General features: G+C 47.5%; 1 pseudogene; it reads left to right on the forward strand.

Moving 5' to 3' along the window:
* Nucleotides 1-4717: 4717 nt before the first annotated feature.
* LOC138986767 (5S ribosomal RNA) lies at nt 4718-4836 on the forward strand (annotated as a pseudogene).
* Nucleotides 4837-11415: the final 6579 nt, after the last annotated feature.

The raw sequence follows: 11415 nt of genomic DNA on the forward strand, positions 1-11415 counted from the left end.
CAAGAACTTCTATTAGGTGTAGCCCAGTGACATCTCCATGTCATCTGACTTAGTTTGCTAAATGACTATAGCTTGCTGTTGATATCCTGCTTGTAGATCCTGAGCATCTGATCTTTATTCAAAGACTGGTTATTGAGATAAGCTTTAGAAACAAACTCAGAATGTCCTTTTTAACAACTTAATTCAACCTCTTAGCAATGTAACATAACCACAAGGAACTATCTAAGGAGTGAGTCTTAGTAAATACAGACCTTAATTAAAAAAACTGGAACTTAATATTCAGTGAAACATAATAGATGCCATAGGCCTGACATCAGTTAGGTGGATTTTTCTTTTAGAGCTCCCCAGTATACGTTGAGATTTCTGTATATGTCGGGAGACAGTCTTTTTATTTACCTGATAAGGCTGTTCAGAACCCAAGTGTCTCCAGTTTCTGGAGGGATGAGGCAGAGAGAAAAAAGGTATAATTTTACCCATAGGAGTAAATCACTAGATTGTTTTAAACGATCAGTAACTCGAGGAGAAGTGCTTCTTTATATCTGAAAACACAGAGTAAAAGTCAACAATATGTCAGACAAAAAGTCGTGAAAATTGTGGTCATATTTAGCAGTCTACTCCATCCCATGCAATTGATCCCTTTGTTCTGCTGTCCTTGCCCAATGACCAAGGACATCAGTGAAAGCAATAGTCTCGAAGAGACTCATGAAGTTTTTGTGAACGTCTGTATGACCTGTCCAGCAAAGTGGGTGCCCTGATCACTGGAGATTGTGGAAAGCACCTTTTAACCATTTTTTTCTATTCTGAGATATTAATCCTGAAGCCAGGAAAGGCATTATCAAATAAAAATGAGGTTTGTCAGGGAGCCAGGAAAAGCCAAGTGGCCATCTTGGACCTCTCATAGCCCCAACTCTTTGGTTTATGGCCATTTTTAATCCATTTTAAATTCCCTGAAGACGTGTTAACTTTTGTAGAAGCAGAATGAGCTTTGTTCATATGTGCTGTAGTCTGTTCTCAAAAGCCACATTCCAAGAAAACTTTGTTCTTTTAATCAGTGAGAGAAAACCAAATTCCAGTTTGGTAACAGCTTATATTCACTGTGAAACAATAGTTATTCACTTAGTCATAGTAACAATAAGACTTCAAAGGCAGTTTAATGTCTTAACAAACTTGTAGCATGCACAAAACTCTTCTTTCACTTGCAACACACCTGGTTACACTTTCTGTATTCATCACTTCATTTGTCCATTTAGAGGACAGCCACTTACTTTGCTTTTCCTTAATAGAATGTAATTCCATTCCTTATTACTTTTTTTTTTAAAACACACATCTTACTTTTCTTCAGAAACCATGACTTGTACTTTACATCATCATTCTGTAGATTGGTAAGGATAAATCACCCAAAGTTATATCATTTATAAAAGTATCTTCACAATGCCTCTGTTAATTAGATCAATAAACAAACATCAATATCATGTATCAATTCAGTAATGATTATTTCCCAGATCACACAAGCCTCAAATTCATTTACTTTAATTTTCTTGAATTTAGAATTGTTTGATTTGTAAGCACTGACTTCTCTTTAGGCCAATTAATTAGAGCTCATTGAACCACTTAGCCTTTTAATTTTTTTTCCAAGGATGGAGACATACACTGAGACACACACAAATCTGGACAGACAGAAACCTCACAGTTTTCCACCTGAAATTTAAAATGTCTCTTTGTCCCTTTTATTTTCTTGGCTTGAGTTCCAGCTCATGGCTGGAGTCCCAGATAAGTGGGCTGTGTATCTCAAGGACATGATAAGAGTTAACTCAGGTTTTTCCCCAGGCATGTTTCTGTTTCTCAGGCAGGATCAGAGCTCCCCAAAAAGTATTTTCACAAGTCAAACTTTTAGTAATTACATGTGCAAAAAGAACCAGTTTTGCAATTTCAAAAAGATTCCATTTTACCTAGTTTTCTCCGGAGTCTAAAGAATACACATGGCCATTCAGGGTTCAAAATGTCATTTCTCCTTCATGTAGTCATAGCTTCATAGCTAAACTTTAAACCAGAGAGTGCTCAGATGGGCTCTGATGACAGGGGTAGACTGATCGATAAGATGTCCCAGCAGGGATTCTCTCTCTGGGCAGGTGAGGTCTTCTCTTAAAGCAAAGAAACCCCATATATAAGGGATTTTTAGGCCTTGAGGATCAAAATTATCCCAGGTTTTCAAGATATTATTCAAGGGGGGTGGTTCTGGACTGTTAGGCCCCATCTGTAAGAGAGAAAAAAGCAGTGCCCAGTGCCATGGCTTTTTTCTACCAGAGGTGTCTGCCCCTGCTCTAGATGGGGTTGGAGACTGATTTTCCACCTAAGCTTCCTTCCCTGGCCAGAGCTAACCTGTCTCTTACAGGTGAAGGTGTCCTACTCCCAACCCCCCTCGTTCTACCACCCAGGCATGGTGGAGATGCACCAGGGTTAGACCTGATGGCATCCCAGATTGATGTTCAGGTCCTCACCATTAAAACCTTGGTTTGATTTCCCTTTTATTCCAGCACCACCTGGGGTGGAACAGAGTAGTTTTCCGGATGCTTGCCGAGCCAAGACCACTAGGGGAAGCACCCAACTTCTGTGTACCTGCGCACATTCCTCATAACAGTATAAGTGGCAAGTCATAAAGGGATGAACAGAAAACCCAAGACATCCTCCTGAGAGTGGCCACACGAGTCTATTTAATAACAAAGGAGGCGATGGAGGGCCCGCCTGCGAGGAAAAACTAATCCTTCATATTCATGGAGTGCCAACATCATCCTTTTTATTCCTGTCCAGCAGACTGTACAAAAAGAATACCTAAGGAGTTGAGACAAGAGCCACTGGAGGGCTTCGTCTGCTCTGCTAAGAGCTAGCGTTACTAAGGGAAGAAGCCCAATGCACTTTCAATCTGCCCAAATCTGGGGTGTCCCAATCTGTGTCCTCAGGAATCTCATGCTCACCAGCAATGCCTCAATCCATATAGTCCAGAGGCATAGCCATGACAAGAACTTGCCTGTGTGTCTGTGGGATCAGGATGGTGATTTCCAGTCTGAGAGATGTCCCTGGAGCTAGAGCTCCAGCTAGCTCCCTAAAGTGCTCCTGTCTGCAGTGTCCTGTAAAACTTGGAGTGGGGGCCTTGCTAGAAAAGCACAATAACAGCATGGATTGCAAGTCCCTTGAAAGTCTACAATCCGGCACACAAGGTTAATAACTTTAATTCCCCAAGCAGATATGAAATGGTCAGAGGGACCAGGAAAAGCTGACTGGGGAAAAGAAATTCAGTCCACATGCTTCTGATTTAGTAAAGTAGCTGCTGCTGCTGCTGCTGCTAAGTTGCTTCAGTCGTGTCCGACTCTGTGAGACCCCAGAGTTGGCAGCCCACCAGGCTCCCCCGCCCCTGGGATTCTCCAGGCAAGAGTACTGTAGTGGATTGCCCTTTCCTTCTCCAATGCAGGAAAGTGAAAAGGGAAAGTGAAGTCACTCAGTCGTGTCCAACTCTTAGCGACCCCATGCACTGCAGCCTACCAGGCTCCTCCGCCCATGGGATTTTCCAGGCAAGAGTACTGGAGTGGGGTGCCATTGCCTTCTCCGTAGTAAAGTAGAGACCACAGTAAAAGAGCAAAAGAATCTCAACTCTGAGTGTTCTTACCTTGTCTTGAAGATCTTGGACAAGCCCCCAAGATGGTAACCTAGCAGTCAACGGTGACCGATGCCACTGGATTCATGGTGTCTAAGAAGAAGATATTACTCTGGGGCCAAAGACAGTCTCAGTCACTCAGAGCTTTGTGTATATTTTATTTAAAGTGAAGGTGACAGAAAAAGCTTCTGACACAGACATCAGAAGGGGCTCACTAATTTAAGTGGGGCCATATATACTTCTCAACTAGCCTCTGAGAATAGACAAAAAACATCTCAAGGATGTGAGCATTTTGCCCAGACCCTTTCCTATAACATACATCCAAAGCTCAAAAAGAGGAATGTCCTTGAACCTGAGATACTGCTCCCTACAATGCCTACTTGTCTTAGGCAAAAGAATGAAAAAAAAGAAAGCAAGCTTGCCTCCTCCTTAAAGGGGCTTTAGGCTTGGACTCTTTATCAACCTGCTGGGACAGGTAAGTATACAGTTAAACTCAGAAAACTCTAATGTTGTAATGGTGGTGAGTAAAGCATTTGTATAACATACCACTGATAACTCATATAAGTATATCACTTATAAATTCAGTATGAAGGTCAAAAGATAAAATATCAAAATAATGATAACTACAAAATGAAATAATGGAACCATGTTTGAAGAATTAGATGACAGTATGATACGAAGTCAACAAAAAGAGAGACGCAATGAAGAGCTACAATTTTTTTTTTTAAAGGAAACTAACATAAATTCTGGATTTAAAAACTAAAATAATTGAAATGAAAAACTGATAGGTTCAACAGCACATTTGAGATGCTAGCAGAAATAATCCATAAACTTGAAGATGAATTCATAGAAATCAATGTAAAAATAAAAAAAAAAAATGTTGAGGAAAATGATCTAAGGCATCCATTCATTTACACCATCAAGTATGGAAGGAGAGAGACTCTCAGAAAGCAGGGAGAGAAAGGGGAGGGAGTAAAATTACTTGTAGACGGAATGGCTGACCGGCAGGTCAGAGCGAAACGGAGGTGCAGCGCAGGGCTCTTAGGGCGCCGGGCGGCAGTAGCCTCAGTCTAAGGCCATAGCACCCTGAACGCGCCCTATCTCATTTGATCTCGGAAGCTAAGCAGGGTCGGGCCTGGTTAGTACTTGGGTGGGAGACCGCCTGGGCATACCGGGTGCTGTAGGCTCTTTGCCTTCCCTCTCCTTTAGCCCCCGCCCCACGTCCCAACTCTTGGGCTCCCGCAGCCCCAGCCCCTCCTGGGGGTGGGTGGCCAGGGCACTGACTCCAGCTGCAGACCTGGGTTGCCTCCGCGCAGCCCGCGAGCCCCTCCGCATTTGGCTTCCAGGAAACCAGACGACCATCCCGCGGGTCTCCGTCTGGGGCTCCCTTGGCGTGCCTCAGGCAATCCTGGGGGGCTGCACCAGCTCCAGCCCCAGCCCCAGCCCCAGCCCCAGCCCCAGCCCCCCCCCCCCCCCCCCCCCCCCCCCCCCATGCGCAGGCTAACGCGCCCGAGCAGCGCGCGCGCACCAGCAGCACACACAGATATATGTGCACAGACGGTGCATGTATCTTGTTCAGTTATACTTTTGGTGGATATATGCCTGGGAGTGGGACTGCTGAATCATATGGTACTTCTAGTTTTAGTTCCTTCAGGAACCTCCATACTCTTTTCCATAGTGGCTCTACCAACTCACATTCCTACTAACGGTGGAGGCGAGTTCCCTTTTCTCCACATCCTCTCCAGCATTTGTTATCTACAGACTTTTCCATGAGGACCATTCTGACTAATGTGAAGTGGAACCTCGTTGTAGTTTGGAGTTGAGTCTGTCCAATCATGAGTGATGTGGAGCAAGATGACCTTTTTAAAATGCAGATGCAATTCTATCACCTCCCTGCTCCAACTGCTCTTGTATTTTCCCATCATAGTGAAGATATGACCAAATCCCTTCATTGCTTGGTCCCCACTTTCTTCTCTGATTTCTTTTCACTGGAATGCCCTCTGCACTCTTTTGGTTCCATCCCATAGGGCATTTATCATTTCTTGAATGTACTAAGGTTCCCTTGTCAGGTAGCCTTCCAAGATGCTATTTTACCTGCCTGAAATTCTTCCTGCATCTCAACCCTGGTTTACGTCGGTTCAACCTATGGATCTCAACTCAATTATTAGTCTGAAAAGCCTTCTCTGACACCCAGTTTTTGGTGAGGGAAGAGGCCCCTATAGAAGTTCTCAAAGTATCTGCCTGTTATTTATCATTAGATTAGTCTCAGTGAAAGAAGGAACTGTGTTTCTTCTTCTCTCAGCATTCTATTTCCAGAAACATATTGCATGCCTACTAGCTCATAGTAGGTGCTCAATATTATTTTCTGAGTTTAACTGTATACTTACCTGTCCCAGCCGGTGTGTGAAAGTGTATGAAAGACAGAAAAGTTCTGCGAAGCCTCAACTTTTCACTTGTCTCAGCACTTTGGATCTCTTTGGATCTTTGTCGATTCAGTTCTTTTCTTTCTTCTGTTGATGTGCACACTATATTCAAGGCACGATCTAAGGCATGAAGACATATCAATAAATATAGGTTCTTGCTTTCCAGGAACTCACACATCAGATTTCTATAATTAGGGTTTTTTTTATTTAATGCTCTAGAACAATGTGAACTTTTAGTGTTATTCATTTTCATTTCAAAGAAAGATCATTTTACTTACATAGCAAAGGTGGAGACCTTCCAACTTTCAGTCCAATACTTATAACTTTACCATTTCAGGCAAGTCTTGTGGTTCCTTCTGGAGGTGTGCAGCTCTTCCAGAAATGTGAAGATCTTCCATAGTCCTCAGACTTTGGTGTGATTTGGAATCATCAAGAAAGTTTCCAGGTATAGGTTCCAGACCACCACCTCAAAGAGTCAGTAGCGAATGGAGTGGATTCCAGCAATATGCATTGTTAACCAGCATCACTGGTGATTCTGTTGCTACAGACTCAATGCAGTGGGCAGGGCCTGGACTGCCCACTGGGTCTGATGTGGAATGGAAAGAAGGGCTTACCCCCTCCACTGTTTCTAGCCCTGTGACTAGAAACGGTCCCCAAACAAAAATCAGACAAACAAGATTATCCCAGATCGTAGTCCATGAGATGAAGGAACTAAGCAGCTGGTTGAGATGGAGCCAAGGGGAAAGGTTGCTCTTTTTTTCTCCACCTCTACTCCTTTCTTCCTTGATGCCTTAGTGATTCATCGTGGAGATTTGAAATAAAGTTCACAAGAGTCATATTTGTTGAATAAAGATTTTGCATTGAACCAACTCTAAAAAATGAAGAAAGTTTCACCTGCCACATGTTTCTTTTAAAAAGTCAATTGCTTTTCAACTCTGGGGTTTCTCCATTGCCTTGTTCAAGTAGCCTTAATCGTAAAAATAAAATAAAACTACATAAAGATTCAAATATACCAACAAAGGAAAGCTTCCGTTTCTTAAATCATCTTTCCACTTAGTAGAACACTAGCTCTTTTCTTTGTATTTTGACTAGGCAATTAGTTGTATTGTGGCTCAGATGGGAAGGCATCCACCTGCAGGAGACTCAGGTTTGATCCCTGGGTCGGGAAGATCCCCTGGAGAAAGAAATGGCAAACCACTCCAGTATTCTTGACTGGGAAATGCCACGGACAGAGGAGCCTGACTGGCCACAGTCCATGGGTAGCATACAAGTTGGGCACAACTGAGCAACTAAGAACAGAAGTATTTCCAAGGACCACATTCAAGAGATTTGGAACTCTTGCTTGACTTCCTCATGTTGACCATGTTGACTAGGCAGCAGATAGCAGCTGATTCTTCTGTACAATTAACAAAGAATGTGTCATTCTGTTCTATACTTTTCTGTACTGCAGGAAGAGACTGTACAGAGCAGATGTCTGGACTTGTACAGGACTTTTGGTCCTTTAGAGGATTACAGTTGCACCATCAATGCTTGCCAGAGGTGGCAGGAAGGCGGCCCTGAAAGTTTGAGTCCAGACATGTCCAGTGTTTTAGGATATATCAGATGAGTAAGAATGCATTTACCCTTCACTATGTCTCCATAGAAAGTTGCTTTGGGTTTGGAGGTACACACACACACACACACACACACACACACACCCTGCCGCCGAGACAGGTCAAGAGCTAGAAACCACAGGTAAGGGAGGCGGAGAAAGAGGGAGAGAGACAGCAGGAGGACGCAAGCTTCCCCCCCGGCCTCCACCCTCCCCCTCCACTCTGGGTATCCACCCGGCCCCAAGTCGACCCGACCCCACCCTCACCCACCGACACACTCACACACACTCTCACACACTCACCCTCTGGCCTGGGGGTGGGGGCTGGGTCTCGCCTTAGGTAGCCAGGCCAAAGGGGACCTTTGAGACCTCGGCTTCAAGGAAGTCTTGGGGTCCCCACGGGTGACCGCCAGCCCCAGGGCACCTCGTCCAGCCGGGCCCGGCCCAAAGCTGACGCCCCCTCCCTTGGGGAAGCTGCTTCTTCCGCGTGGCCTTCCTCTAAGGTGCGTCACGGGCTGTGCCAGTGTGTCTGTCTCAGATCCGATGCCATCCTCTCTCCCCCATCTCCTGTTTGCTGTCTCTCTGTCGCTCGCTCTGTGTCTCCCTCTGTCTCTGGCTCCGTGTGTGTGTGTGTGTGTGTGTGTGTGCACACACACGCGCACGCGTCTGTCTGTCTGTCTATCTGTTTCTCCCTCTCACAGTCCTGGAGTCTATCTCTGAACTTTCATCTCTTTCTGCCTCTGTCTCTCCTGACACCCGGCGGCCCGTCCGTTCCTCTGGCCCCGGCCTCTCACAGGTGCTATGGCTCTGGCTGATGAGGTTGCGACGGCGGGCTGTCAACTGTCTGTGTGTCTGTCCGTGTGCCTGCCTGTCGCTCGTCTGCTCTCGCAGGAAGGTTGTGTGCTTGTCCGGCGGCGTGGGGGAAAGGTGGGGGCCTCGGTAGGGCGAAGGGGTGGGGCTGAGGCGCTCGGGTGGACCGCGCCTCCGTGGCTCCTGGTGGGTTTGGGCACCGGGCAGGTGTCGGGCAGGATGGGCGCTCAGGGCCCTGGCTGGGCTGCGCCTAGGCCCACAGGAGGCTCAGAGGCCCGAGGGCCGCGGGGGTCGGGCGGCGGCGGGGCCGAAATCCAGACACCTCCGGGCCGCGTGGCCCTGGGCAACGAACGGGATCGAGGGAGGCCCGGCTCGCCGAGCGCCGCCGGGCCTGGAGAGGCCCGGGGTGGAGGGCGCCAAGACCTCCGCGCCCCTCAGCCCACCCCCCAGGCCCCGTGCGCACGCACGCCTGGCATGCCCCTGGGGGTCCCGGAAGCCCTCCGGGCTGCCGAACCTGGCCAGGCGTTTGCTGGCCGCGGGGTGGCAGTGTTTGGGGGCGTGGCGGCATTGGCCGGCGGAGTCTGGTCGCGCGTCGTTCGGCTCAAGTACAGCGCGCGCCCCCATGGTGAGGTGCGGCCTGCTGGCCCGACCGGCAGGTCAGAGCGAAAGGGAGGCACAGCACAGGGCTCTTAGGGCGCCCGGCGGCAGCCGCCTCCTTCTACGGCCATACCACCCTCAACGCGCCTGATCTCGTCTGATCTCGAGGGCTCACATTTGATGGTGGTTTTGTCATCTCCTACCTCTTTCTCGTAAAGCTGGCAGCTGAGGGAATGAGGTAAGTGTAAAATTGAATAACAATGGACTGTGTGGAATCTGTGAATGTGGAGCTCTGTGAATCCGTAGGTCTAAGGAGAGACTGGCAGCTGCCGACGTGGAGTATCTGTCCCCATGACCACGTTTACGTCATCAAATGTGCCACTGACCGCCCTCCCCCCACCCCGGGTGGCAGGGACCCCCACGTGGCAGCCCCCAGGCTCGCTCTCTCTGGCTCATCCACCCTCTAGAAGTTTCCCCAGACCCTCAGTAGGAGTGGGCACTGCTGCGGGTGTGCGTTGTGTGTCCTCGTGCCCCATGTGACGTTGCACGACTAACCGCACTCTGTGTTTGCACCCTTCTCCCGCGCTCATGGGACCAGGCAGCGTGGCGGGAACGCAGGGGCTGGATTCTGCTACAGTCAGGACTTGCTCCTGATGTGCTTTGGGGTGAGTACAGGCCGGCCTGGTCCTGCGGGGGTATGGAGCCCACGCCCCAGGGAGTGGAGGGTCAGTGGGTCTCTGGAGGTTAGCCTGGGAGAACCCTCACACCAGAGAACGTGACCTTGGCGCCCCACTGCCGCCGGAGTGGTCAGAGCATGGCCAAGGCCCCTCGCATAGGGACGCATGGGTATCCCTCCCACAGCGGCAGTGCTGCTGGCCACGCCCTGCGTGCACGTTCTCGGAGGGAACAGGGCCCAGAGCGTCAGGGTTCACGAGGCTGCCCTGCCCTGGGCCTCTCCATGCAGAGGCCAGCGTTTCACAGAGAGGTGCACCGGCATCTGGGGCTCGGCTGCTGCTAAGGGGCCACCCTCCCTTGCAGGTGCTGCTCTGGGTGGGCCTCTGGTGGGTCCGGCCCTGGGGCCCAGCCCTGCTCGAGCAACTCTGAGGGCAGGAGGCTGTCTGCTCTGTCCTGTTCACATCTCAGCTAGAAAGCTGGATTGGGCTTTTGAGGTTTTTTTACCAGCAGCTTTTAGCTATATGTCAGAATAAAGTCAGCCACAGAGTTCTCTCCTTGATCTGCTTGGCCCTCCATGTTTCTCTGAATTCTCAAAGCAGCTGATGCCCCAAATGGGGTGGGGGTGGGGGTGTCAGGAGGGGCAGGGGCTGGGGCACCAGCTGCCAACCCAGGACTGACTTTTCTGTGTGTGTTTCCAGTTTACCTGCACGAATTCTCCAGATGTTTATACAGCATCCAGTATACAACAAAGACTACATTTTGAACTCGATGGAATCTTTACTCTGTTAACACTTGTTACATGGACCCGAAGATATTACAGGGTTTTTAATTAGTGAAAAATTCATGAATACCATAGAGAAAATATTTTAGAATTTAATGTTTCTGATATTTATGTAAACTTATGACTTCATTTATATAATTACTTCCTTTTTCTTGTATATTCAGGCTATGAATATCCTTTCAGATCAATTTCATGTTCTGATACCTGATTTCAGTCTTTCAAAGGAATGTACTGTAGTGCTTGTCTGTATAAATCCTATGAACAAACACAGGGCTTTTGTAAATGATGCATTTATTGTAATTATTCTTGTTTAATTTTTCAATGTTAAACCATGAGAGAAGGGGTTTTCCTGTGATTGTAAAATCATCATGACATGGTGTGCTTTATTATCCTTCCAGAATGTAACCAAGCTCTCCAACAATCACTCTGAAATAAGCAAACTTAATTTCAACCAATTGTTGTTGGATGTTAACGACTGGCCTAAACTGTACTTTTTCTAGCAAGAAATGCTTTTTGTCCACAGCGTGAAGTGATTTAAAAGTACTGGGTGTTAAATGTGAGCTTCTAATGAAATTTGGGCTGAAAGGATGCCTAGAAGAAGACTGAAAATCTCTCCTGTAACCCAGTCTCTGTGGACCTGGATCCCTCCTCTCCGGTGAGGCTCTTTGGGGACCAATTGAGATGCCCTGCACCCGCTGCAGAGCCATCGAGCTGGACAGTGAAGGTGCCACTTCCCAGACAGACAGGGTAGTGTAGCTCTGACAAAGGCCTTATTTTTATGGAAATCATCTTTTTACATGATTGTAAACATGTTTAAAGAATGGACCTAGGCGTACATTTTTAGATTGTGATGACATAGCCATTCTGGATTGTATAAGTAGCAAATGTA

Source organism: Bos mutus, unplaced genomic scaffold (genome assembly GCF_027580195.1).
Source record: "Bos mutus isolate GX-2022 unplaced genomic scaffold, NWIPB_WYAK_1.1 CTG1259, whole genome shotgun sequence".
NCBI classification, from domain to species: Eukaryota; Metazoa; Chordata; class Mammalia; order Artiodactyla; family Bovidae; genus Bos; species Bos mutus.